This window comes from Saccopteryx leptura, chromosome 8 (genome assembly GCF_036850995.1).
Source record: "Saccopteryx leptura isolate mSacLep1 chromosome 8, mSacLep1_pri_phased_curated, whole genome shotgun sequence".
In the NCBI taxonomy this organism is placed as follows: Eukaryota; Metazoa; Chordata; class Mammalia; order Chiroptera; family Emballonuridae; genus Saccopteryx; species Saccopteryx leptura.
The window spans coordinates 22,626,436-22,639,688 of NC_089510.1; the positions used below are offsets into that span (position 1 = coordinate 22,626,436).

Consider the following 13,253-nt stretch of genomic DNA (forward strand, 5'->3'; position numbering starts at 1 on the left):
CATTCTATTCTACATTTTTGAAAATGTAACTGGTATTTTTTTTTTTTTTTTTCTGAAGTTGGAAATGGTGAGGTAGACAGACTCCCGCATGCGCCCAACCGGGATCCACCCAGCATGCCCACCAGGGGGCGATGCTCTGCCCATCTGGGGCGTTGCTCTGTTACAACCAGAGCCATTCTAGTGCCTGAGGCAGAAGCCATAGAGCCATCCTCAGCACCTGGGCCAACTTTGCTCCAATGAAACCTTGGCTGCGGGAGGGGAAGAGAGAGACAGAGAGAAAGGAGAGGGGGAGGGGTGGAGAAGCAGATGGACACTTCTCCTGTGTGCCCTGGCCGGGAATCGAACCTGAGACTTCTGCACGCCAGGCCGACGCTCTACCGCTGAGCCAACCGGCCACGGCCATGTAGCTGGTATTATTATATACACACTTTGTTATCTGCTTATATAGTTTAAGAAATTTTTATTGTTAAGTAGTACATGCTGGTAATAATTCAGACAATAATCAAACATATACTATAGAAATCCAGCGTTTTTCTTTCTTAAAAAATTCTTAGATTTCAATATATCATTCTAGATTTTGTCTATACAGTTGCAAACATTTTGTATTCTGTGTTTTTAAAAATAGGTGATTTTAGTAGAATATAATTTATCTCTTCACTGTTAATCTGCCTTGATACTGTAAGGATTAATCTCATTTGTTTTTTCAATCAGACACTGAGAAAAATCCATAACTAGAGTCATCATCACTTTTGGCTAACACTCCCATTCAGCATGGCACTTTTAGCTTCTCCTCTACCCTTAACCAAGATACTGAAACCTTTTCTCTGATCCCTATGCTACGTAGTCCATTTTCAGCAAAATTTTTTATATACTGAATGTTCCACTGTTCTCTGATCATTCCCTTCTCAGTAAACTCATTGGATTAAATCTAGTAATCATTAAGATGATAATTTTGTAAATTATAATGCTATTATAAAAAAAAGACAAAATTTGATATATAGTAAGAAAAAAAATTGATACATAGTAAGTTGGCAATTATAAAATTTATGTACAGAAAAAGAAACTGTATCTGTTACGGTGGTGATATTATCAGTGCCTTATTTCTTCTTTTTTTTCCTGTTCTTATTTTTTTTCAATGAAAAAATATATATTTAGAAATTATGACAGTGGAATTCCCATGGTTGTTTCTTCTTCAATGTGGTTTATGCCTTGTGATTTAGCAAAGGTAAATTTAGTGTATAGGGAGCTAAATGTTTTGAGAGTTAATAATCCCAAGAGGAATGAATACTATTGCTACTCTATAACTGGTAAAGCCACTGGCACTAAGCCAGCTGCACTGGTGAAACCAAGGTTCACAGAGTCTAAAGTAATTCAACTGCAGTTATATCTTTCTTACCAGTGTTGCTTCTGTGGTACTTCTGTTAACATGTACACCAATCATTCCATTGTAATTTGCTCCAAAGAAGCAGAACTTGGCAATAGCACTGAAATCCCTTCTGCTCTGGTTGTTATATCTAGGCCTTTATTACACTTGTAATATCAAACATCAATGTGGTTTTCTTTTGTTGATTTTTAAATTGAATTTTATTGGGGTGACACTGACTAACATAATTATACAGGTTTCAGGTGCCCAATTCTTCCAAACTTCTCAGAACGCCATATTGTGTGTCCCCACCTCAAATCTTAATTCATCACCATTTATCCCCCCACACCCTTCTCCTTCCCCAGACATCACCACATTGTTGTCTGTGTCCATGACGCTATTTATTTTTTGTCCTTTTTTTTTGCTCAGTCCCTCTTTGTTGCTGTCATTTGGTGACTTCCAGACAATTCACTTGTCAGGAAATAATGGTTTAAACATATAAAAATAATGAGAAAAGTAGAAAATTTACATACTGAATTCATAATTCATCAGACATCAGAATTAAAGCATAAACTCTGACCCGGAAGGCCAGAAATTTCACTAAAGTTCAAACAATACAGAGAAAATTCACAAAGCTCCTATGTAAGATGATAATTTATTCATAAATTATTCTTTACTTTTATTTTCTCTGACTCTTTAACTGTGGGTAGGAAGCTCTTTTTGTATGACATCTTAGAAACTGTACTTTACTGTATACTATAATTTTAAATTCATTATAACTTTCTTATAATATTTTAATTTTCATACAGGGACAGCTTGTACTCTCCTTGCACAGCACTATATTTAGAGCAAATAAGTCTAGATTTTGGCACATGCTAAATTCTCATTTACATAGAAATAGCTGAGTGAATTAAGAAGTGAAAATAAAATGTCCTCAAAGAATAATGGAAAATGTTAAATGAGAAATAAAAATTCTTTTTAGGAAATATTTAAAAATCCTTTTTTATAATCAAATCCTTATCCTTGTCCTCATTATAAATGTGAGTAAATGTAGAAATTGATTAGAATACTAAGTTAGGGAGAATGCATATGAAAGAAGGAAGAGTTAATACCATAGTAATTGAAGTAAAACCAGGAATAGATTTTGACATGATTATAGACTTAAGAACAGATGTATGTATTTAAACTATGGATTTCTCCTATTTTTCTTCTTTAATTAAAACATCATACTTATTTTAGTGAGTTTTCTATTAAATAATTAAAATATTGTTAATATTTTTGAAATAAAATAGTACACTTGAAATTTACTTCGTTCACTACTTTGAGATAGAATTCTCACATCCTAACATTTTAAAAGTTAAAATTATAATATATTGAAAATATTCTAAAGTTGATAAAAATTGAAGTTTAGTTGTCAAGTGGAGAAAAAATTGAAAAATTAATGATCATGATAATAATAAGCTACTATAATAAAATATTGTTTATTAATATATAATATTTTATAAAAATAAGATATTAGATATTCTTAAACTAATAATAAAATTGAATAACAGACTATTTTAAATGTAAAGGAATAAAACATTTTAATTTGACTTTTGTTTTCTAAATCTCATTAGAAACAACAGAAAAGAAACAAAAAAATAGTGATATAAATATGATCTTGAATGAAACAAAGAAATATCCATAACCTCAGATTCTGAGCTATGAAGAATATGCACCAGATGCATGGAATTGGGGCCAACCTGAGAAAAAATATCCTGAACCAACGGACTTCTCTTTAGATATTTGGCTAAATCACTTTTTGTAAGTGAAATAGAACTGAAGAGTTTCCACTCTTTCTCCCTTCTTCTCTATGAATATGTTGTGAATTGAGCATGGAATGGGTTAGAAGAATTTGTTGTTCCCTTAGTCACACCTTCCTTCTGCTTTTTGTAATATGAGCTGAGTATCTTGGATCATGGCATGTATAATAATTATGATTTTGGTCTTATGATTTCTCACCTATAGTAAGAAAAATGTGGTTATTTCTGATTTACAGATGCAAAAACTACAGGTCAGTATTAATCTGTTTAAAAACTTATGAGATAAATAAAACTAGAATCTAAGGCTTTTCACCACCAATCTCAACCTTTTCCCATTAACAGGGAAAAAGAAATACAGCTTTCCTCCAAAAAAATAACCTCAACATGCTTAATGCTGAAATCCCCAAATTTCTATTTGAATGAGAATAGAGCAAGAATATGTTCTTTGTTTTAAAGAGTATATCGACACATGTTTTGTTTCACTCTATCATTAAGAGGTAAAGTTATTTCTTTTATAGGCTGGCCTTATGACTATTAAAAGTAGACTGTGAAATGACATTGTATTAATTTTTTTTCCCTTTTAGTTGGAAGCGGAGAGGCAGGAGACAGACTCCCTCATGCACCCAGGATCCACTGGGCAAGCCCCTATAGGGTGATGCTCTGCCCATCTGGGGCCATTGCTCCATTGCTCAGCAACAGAGCTATTTTAGTGCTTGAGGCATGACCATGGAGTCATTCTCAATGCCTGGGGCTAACTTGCTCCAACCAAGCCATGGCTGTGGGAGGGCAAGAGAGAGATAGAGAAGGGAGAGGAGAAGGTTTGGAGAAGAAGATGGGTGCTTCTCCTGTGTGCCCTGACTGCAAATCAAACCCAGGACATCCACATGCCAGGACGATGATCTACCATTGAGCAAACCAGCCAGGGCCTATTGTACTAATTTTAATATAAAACTTTTTAAAAGGCCTGCCAATTTCTTTTTTGCATTTTTTTGGGCTGCAAAGTACAGTCAGGTGGGAAATCTAACTTCCAAGCTAGAGAAAGAATATAAAGATATGAAGTGGTTGAACTGGGATGAGAATTTTTGAGACGAAATGGAGCAATTATTCCAGCATCCCAGATGAGTCTTAAAATGATTCCAGTCTGCAGTATTGCCATCTGACTGCAGGTGCAAGAGAGATTCTAAACAAGACTAGCAGCTAAACTATTTCGTTGATCCAAGACAACACAGAGATCAGTAAGATCTAGAAAATAATCCTTGTTTTAGGTCTCTGTTACTTGAAGTACATTCATACAATTTATTTTTATTTGAAGCGAGAAACAGTTGCAAATGAATTGGTGGTATTTAGAAGTTGCTCCTGTAAGAAAAACTAACATGTTGCATTGGCTTTGGGACTTGGTCATGATCAAAAGTCAGTAGGGTCTTATCTCTACCGCCCATCCCCAGTTTCCTCAAAAAATTAAAAATGGAACAGCTTTATGACCCATTGATTCTACTTCTGTGAATATATCTGAAGAAACCTGAGACATAAATTCAAAAGAATATATATACCCCTATGTTCACTGCAGCAATATTTATGATCGCAAGATTTGGAAGTAGCCCAAGTGCCCATCAGTAGTTGAGGGGATAAAGACTCTGTGGTACATTAATGCAATGGAATACTACTCAGCTATAAAAAAAGGAAATCTTATCTTTTGCAACAACATGGATGGACCTGGAGAACATTATGCTAAGTAAAATAAGCCAGTCAGAAAAAGACAAGTACCATATGATTTCACTCTTATGTGGAATCTAATGAACAAAATGAACCAACCAGAAAAATAGAAACAGACTTATAGATACAGAAAACAGATGGACATCTATCAGAAGAGAGACTGTTTGGAGGCTGTGTAAAAAAGGCAAAGGGATTAAGTGAAAAATAAAACAAAAACACTCATACACACAGACAATAATATTGTGATTACCAGAGGAAAGGGGAATTAAAAGAAGGTAAAGAGAGATTAAATTTTGATAGGAGACTTGACTTTGAGTGGTAAACACACAATACAACACACAGTTGGTGTATAATAAAATTGTACACTTGAAACATATAATTTTATTAACCAATGTTACCCCCATAAATTCAATATGAACAAAAAGTCAGTAGAGTTTCAAGAAGACTGTTAGTAAAGGTTGGAAAGACAGAGTGACAATGGTCATTGAAAGCTGGAGAATGATGACCTTTGCTATGAATGCTGGAAAGTTTGAATGGGATCACCCAAGATAATGTAAAAAAATTATAGATATGTTATTACATATAACATAAACAGCTTTACAGTTTTGTCATCATTTGTGAACCTGCCCAGAGCAGTAAAATATTTTAGTCATCAAATGAGTACAGTCTCATTTGAATTTGAATAAAGCAACATTCTGCCTGTTTGTTTGAACTCTTATCCTATTGACTCTAGAAACATGATTCAGTTTTTGCTGATTCAGAGTTTGTAAGGACTTTATGAAACATAAGCACTACAAGTAATTAGAATTAATTTATATATATTATATATAATTAACATATATAACTATAAAACTACTTTTGCCCACCTCTGTGTATGTGTGTATATATGTGTGTGTGTATACACATACACACGTGGATATAGATAAGAATATTTCCAGAATAATGTCAATAGTGACAATTTATTTTGTTGACCGGGGTATTTACCCTGTCTTATAATTGTATGCTGGATATGTAGGAATAAAAACTTGTCTCTTAATTCTAAGATTTTTAGCTGAAGAGTAATTATTCCTATGGAGCCTGAATCACATTTGAACCTGATTTAGATGATTTATTGACCTTAAAACTTGGTTGGAGTTCTATAAGGAAGTAAATGCACTTTACATGAGAGCAGAGTATAACTAATTTGTGAGTCAAAGGAAGACTGTAAGAAATTGAAGGTCATGCATATTTTTCACTTCTCCATTAAGAGGTAAAGTTTATTTTTCTGTCACTTAAATTGGGTTGTCTCTGTTAAGACTTAAGAAGATCTTGGTTTCTTTTACTTTTGTACTATTAGAGAGCTCTGGGTTTCCATTTAAGAAGTTTAATTACATTGCAGGAAAGAATATGCCAAGAAATGATGAGCAATAGAAAGTCTTTTAGAACACATGGAGACAAGAGAAGTCCATCTGTTATAGTGTAGTCTGAGGGCAATTTTATGAAGCACTTTAAGTAAGACCAGTGGAAGAGTTTGCCAGTTAAGCTAAGAAAACCCATTGAACTGTAAGAGAAGTAAGTAATGGTTGTTTTAAACTACAAAAATTTTGGGTGGATTGTTATATAGCAATAAATAATTAAAACACTATCACCATTATTATGTAACATAATGTTAAAATTTTTTGCCAGTCTTAATTGTCAAGAGAAATATATAACAATTTTCAACATGGAAAGGAAAATGTGAAATTATTATTCTTACTGCATATGATATAAATATATGACTGGAAAATATAAGAGATGATAAATATTTGGCAATTTAGTTATCAAAATTAATAAACAAAAATTATTAGTTTTCATATTTTAAAATAACCATTTGGAAAAACATTAGAAGAACAATGCCATTTATTTAAATAATTGAAAGAAAAGATACATAGAAATAAACTTAATGAAATTTCAAAATGTTTATATAAAGAAATTTTAGAATTGTCTCAGGATATAAAAAAACCCAATATGTTTAATGTCTTATAGTTGTATAAAAACTACTCTTCGAGTTTCAATTCTTCGTATAGTAAACAATAATTCAGATGTAATCTGCCTAAAAACACTAACACAATTTCTCTGTGTTATAAAATGTGACAAAATTATACTACACTTGTGTAGAAAAACAATCATGAGATAATCAAGGGAAACTACTCAAAGTAATATTTCTGAGGGTAAATCAGAAGAACCACATTTAAAAGCACAACATAAAGTTTTAATATTAAGTTTTGCTTTCTTAAGGGAAAAAATAATCAATGAGAGACTGAAATCTATGGAAAGATATGACTTGTGATAAACATGAAGAAAATGTTGATATTTTAGCTTGTAGTTTGGGGGTAACTGACTAACCCAAGTGTGAACTTGTTATACATGGCTTTCATTAAGTTGTGGTATGATTCCTCTAAAACCAGTTTTCAGAATATTTATCATGCAACGATGTGTGTATGCGCAGTGGTGGGATTCAAATAATTTAACAACTGGTTCTCTGCCCTAATGACCATTTTAAGTATAAATTCCGATATCCCAAAATGTAGTTTATTATTTCATGCATTTAATACTTAAATAAGAACAATAAAATAGGTAAATAAAACTCGATTATGTTATAAGAAGGAGTTCTAAAATATTAATGATAGAATATTAAATAATACCTGACACAAAAACAATAAAACTGTTACTTAAGATATTTCCAATGACAGCTTGTCACTCTCTGGTTGTTTGATACTTTCCCCCTTTACATTATATGTTTGTTTACTGAAGTAACAAATGCAAGGAAATTAAAATGTAGTGTTTCATCAAAGGTATAATGAGTTTTATGAAATGCATAAATAAATATTTCAAGTATATTTCACATCAAATTATTTTACCTATGAATGGAGTGAACATTAGTAGAGGTGCTTGGAATATGCTGTTGCACAGATGAACATTTAAAAAGGAGTAAGGAATGTAAATTTGTAATTTCCACATTGGGTGGCCCACCTTAGAGAGAACCCTGATTACGAGTGTCATGTTAACAACTGGTTCACCAACCTCAACAAAAAGTTAGGTATTTGTTCTGCTGAACCAATGCAAACTGGCTGAATCACACCAGTGTGTGTATGTGTGTGTGTGTGTGTGTGTGTGTGTGTGTGTAAATTCTACCAAACATATGAAAAATTTGCACATGTTGAACCATCCTTGAATTCTAGATATAGATTTCGCTTGATCATGATTTATGATTCTTTTCATATTCTTTTAATTTTGGTTTGCTAGTATTTTGTTGAACATTTTTGCATCTTTATTTATCAGGGACATTGGCCTCTAATTATTTTTCCTTGTAGTATCCTTCTTTGGCTTTGGTATCAGAATAATGCTGACTTCATAAAATGAGTTTGAAAGTGATCCTGCCCTTCAATTTTTTTGTAAACATTTGAAAAGGGTCACTTTTAATTCTGGCTGTCTGTTTATATCTATAGCTGTAATCACTTTTATTTTTTTCATATGGATAGTGACAAGCAGATAAAATGTTCTAAACATCTTATTTATTGTATTTTCTAATTTACTATTGATGTTATAAAGGAAACTTATTCCTTGTCCTATTAATCTCTACCTGATTACATTTCCAAACTTCATATTAATTTACATATTATTTCCCTGCATATTTTATGTAAAATATTGTATCATCAAAGGATAAAGAAGATTTTTGTTTCACTTTTCAAATATTTCTAACTGTTTAATTCTAACTTAATACTTCCTCTGTCATTGCTTGGTCCAAACTTTTGGTTCAAAGTTGAATAGTAACACATATGGTAGACATTTCTGTTTTAATATCAATCTCAAAGAAATGCTTCTAAAATTTAAAATTATATTAAGTACACATTTGCTGAAGGTGTTTATAAAATAATCTTTACAGGTTTTTGCTTCATTTTGATATTATAAGAAATTTGATCTTCTGTTGTCCATATTTTAGTTCTTATATACAAATTCTTTTGTTAAAATTAAAAATATTTTAATTGATTGTTATTATCTTAAGCCATTCTTACATTTTTAGAGTAAATTCTATTTAACATGATTAACTATGTTTCAATACAGTGAAAGATTTGACTAGTTAGAATTTTGCACATGGGTTGTAAGTAAAATCATTTTTTATTTATTAAATGTCTTAGTCAAACTTTGGTATCAAGGTTATGCAAACCTCTTATTAATTAGCTCAATTTTATGTAAAAAATTATATATAATAATTATTGTTTGAAAGTTTGGTAAAACTTCTTGATAAAATTGTATTATTTTGTTTGTGAAGGGGAGTTATTTACCATTTTTATTTCTTTAAGCATTACTTGTGTATTCAAGTTTTAAAAATTCCAGACGTTTCAATATGTAATATATTTATCTTTGTTACTACTTTCAAACTTGTATTTTTTATTATATTCCTGAAACATCAATTTTATATCTATGTCTCCAGTCTATTTGTTCATCCATCCATACATACATACATCTATCCCTCCCTCCCTCTCTCCCTCCCTCCCTCCCTCCTTTCCTCCCTCCAACTGTCCATCCTTCCATCCATATACACATCTTTTATTATCTAATCAATATTTCTTGAAAATATCATCAGTTAGAATTATATTTTCAATATAAATACATTTTATTTAATAAAAAATATATGTTATGTTTCATTCAAAAAGAACATTCTATATAAGATGCTTTAAGATATTTTGAATATTGACTCATTCTCCAATGGTTTCTTCATGTTTAAAGGTGCCTTTTTGAGGAAACAGTTATGATTTAAAATATTTTTAATATGCATTTCAATAAGCATTGTTCCTTCATCTATATGCAGCTGATGCAGTTTTCCCCAAAACTGTGTAAAAGAAATTAGTTAAATTAGTAATTCGTGACCTTGAAAACTCAATTACAATATGCATATGTCAAAATACACTACACTGCTAATCTCTTTGTTACTATTAAGTTCTCATTGGATTCACTGAACACAGACTGGGACACTGACATGGAGAATAATTATATAAAGCCTGGGAAGTATAAACAATGAGCATTTTGACTTTAGGAGCAATACTTTTTAAAAGACTCTTTAGAAGTCTTTGTAATGCAAGGATCTAGCCATTTCTTGATAAACTTAAGAAGCAAAATTATTATATACTTAGTCTTTAAAAAAATAATGCATATTTTCAGACAAATGATCAACTCCCGGGTCCTTGTGGACCAGACACAGGTTGCTCAGAGGGGTTGTGTTTATCCGGTTTGACAAATGGTCAGAAGCAGAAGAAACAATTACCAGTTTCAATGGTCATAAACCCTCAGGTTCCTCTGAGCCCATTACTGTGAAGTTCACAGCCAATCCTAACTAGAAAAAAAACAACAACACGTGGTGCTGATCTCCCAGCTGTACCACGTGCCATGATTCAGAGCCATGCATCACAGGCACAGAGATTCAAGGTCTTCTCAATGGGTGTGGATCACGTGACTGGCTTTCTGGTGTCAGCGTTCCAGGCAACGCATCTTTGGGCTGATGCATTTTCACCTACCACCTTGGTCATGATGCGGATGAGGGGATCCTCTTGCCGATGCTGTGCCCTTGAGCACAATTTCCAATGGGAAAGATTCACGACTTCAACATCAACAAGTGCGAAGGCGCTGGTTTTGTGGCCATGACAAACTATGAAGAAGCTGAGAAGGCCAAAGCAAATATGAATGGCTACCGCCTGGGAGACAGAAACCTTCCAGCATTCTTTCAAAACCAACAAGTCCCACAACCTGCTCATCTTTTTCTTTTTTTGTACAGAATAGATAATCATCGTGAAGAAGTTGAGACTTTTTAGTTAGTATACAGCTCACTTGAGCCAATTTCCACCAGTGTTTGTCTTAGTCTAAATGAGAAATGCAAAGGTTTTTATACATACTTTTGAGATGCAACTGACATGTTCAAATGCTTGAAATCCCACAATGCTAGGCCAACTTTAAGTTTCTTGAGTTATTTCCTTTGAAATAGGTATTAGACAGAAATCTAAGCGGACTGCACTGACTATCCAGTCCCGAGTTGGTGGCGAAACTGAAGCATGCTTTATCTCCTAAGAACCATTTCATTAGGTGTCTCCACAAATTGGATTAAAAAATATCCTTTTAGTTTTCTGTTTTAAATTAAAGATGTTAGATGCTGAGTATATTTTTTCTCAACTGTTTCAATATCTTAAATGATTTCTGTTTTGGCTCACAAGAAATTGCTTCCCTAAAAGGGTGACATTGCCCCCTCCTGCTCACTGAGCTCTGGACTCTGTGGAGTGGTCTTAGCAGCGGTCACAGCCCTTCTGACCTGGGCCACCAGCACCACTGGGAGGAGGTGTGCCTCTCTGCCAGACCCCCTGAGGAGTAGACAGTGATTCCTAAGCCCAAGCCTCGATGGGAATGGACCAAAGGGTTTCAGGGAAACTCCATATATTCCTGAGTCAGATCTGAGCCCCACGCATGCCTGAAGTTGGGTGGCTACTCTGATACCCTGAGTTCTTGTCCTCACGTTGCACGGACAGTGTCTGTAAATCGAATACTGTTGTTAACAGACATTTCTCCAGTTTCCAAGAGCATTTAACATAACTCAAATATGTAAAAGTATTTTATTTTAATAACATAAACATTTTAGTATTGCATTTCTTGAAAAATTTAAAAAATAATACATACTAATTAATTTGAAAAAACCTTGGACTTCCAATTGATACAAAAGGTGACAGGTATTAATGCAATCAATATATGTTAATCAAGTCACAAGTATAATTATAATGTAAAAACTTAACCAAAGAAACATTTACTTAAAAATATATTTATAACAATAAGAGACACAACTGCTAATACATGTGTACTTTGAAAATTTAAAATACTCACTGAACTGAGCAATAAAATGTGAAAATGACTTTTGTCAGAAATTCACAGTTTATTATTATTATTTTGCAATACATTGTTTTCATACTTCTCTCATAGACAGCTGTCAATTTTCTTTGATTTTGAAAAGACATTCTCACTTACTTACCTTTTCCCTTTTTTTAAGTATTCAGTTTTTGAATATTAATTGATGAATGGTTGATTTTTTGATTGACAAAGAAAAAACAAATAATACAGCCAAATGTCAGCAGTAGAAATATAATTTCTTAAGTGAAATATACTTTTTATTCCTTTTGATATAATTAAGCTAGCTAAGTTGGATAAATATATAGTTCTGACTTTTTCCTGTATCTACTTATATGACAAAATAAGGAATGTTGAAGATCAGAATTAATAACTTGACCCATATACTTAAATAAATATTCTAATATGGGAGATTCAATAGATCCAGAGGGAGACTTGGTTTTAATTTAAATGGAAATCTACTTTTTAAAGTAAAAATATGGAGGAGAAAATTTGTTCTTATAATAAAAGAGAGCAATGCTTCTTTAAAAGATTGTCTGTGGAGATTCAAACTACTATATCATCATGTTCTCAAAGATTTTATGTGATGCTCATGAATCTATAATATACAATAAAATTGCTCCCAGCAAAGAAACCTTAAGAGGAAACAAACATATAGAGAAATATATTAGAAAAAAGTTGAATGATTTATTTTCTTAAAATCCTCCTTAGGTGAATATTTCCACACAAAATAGCAATTGGCAATAACATTTGCATTTTTTTATATGTGGAAACTACCTCTAATAATTATACATTATATCCTGGTAGGCAAGTTAAATAACCCTTTCTAAATCCTTTGGAGATCCCCTTTGCATTAGCCTGCTATAAAATTTACTCATTTAATATCCTTTCTTTACTGAATGCTATTTTTTTAATGTGGTTTTTCTATCCACAAAGGTAACTAAATCTGCCATACAATCTCACGCATAGTAATCTTTAAGAATTCCCAATCATCTCGAAAAATGAAAAGAATGACAGCATCACTTTTCAGTAATATTACTATTCATAAATAATATTGATGCTTGAAAATATTTTATACTATGTTTGAAAGTAACTGGATAACTACTTTTGCCAGAATATTTCTAACTTCTGAAAACTAGAAGTAAACAGTTCATTAGAGCTAAGTTTCTAAACAGAAAAGTAACATTTTTATTCAAGGAAAAGTGACTAAAATTAGCACAATTTATGATTAGCACACAGCATCACTTTATAAGGGAGATATTTGGCCCTGGCCGGTTGGCTCAGCGGTAGAGCGTCGGCCTGGCGTGCGGGGGACCCGGGTTCGATTCCCGGCCAGGGCACATAGGAGAAGCGCCCATTTGCTTCTCCACTCCCACCCCCTCCTTCCTCTCTGTCTCTCTCTTCCCCTCCCGCAGCCGAGGCTCCATTGGAGCAAAGATGGCCCGGGCGCTGGGGATGGCTCCTTGGCCTCT

At 32.9% G+C, this 13,253-nt stretch overlaps 1 pseudogene; it reads left to right on the forward strand.

The window, feature by feature from the left end:
* The first annotated feature begins 10,063 nt into the window (after window positions 1-10,063).
* Window positions 10,064-10,674, forward strand: LOC136379490 (ELAV-like protein 1 pseudogene; annotated as a pseudogene).
* The last annotated feature ends 2,579 nt before the right edge of the window (window positions 10,675-13,253 follow it).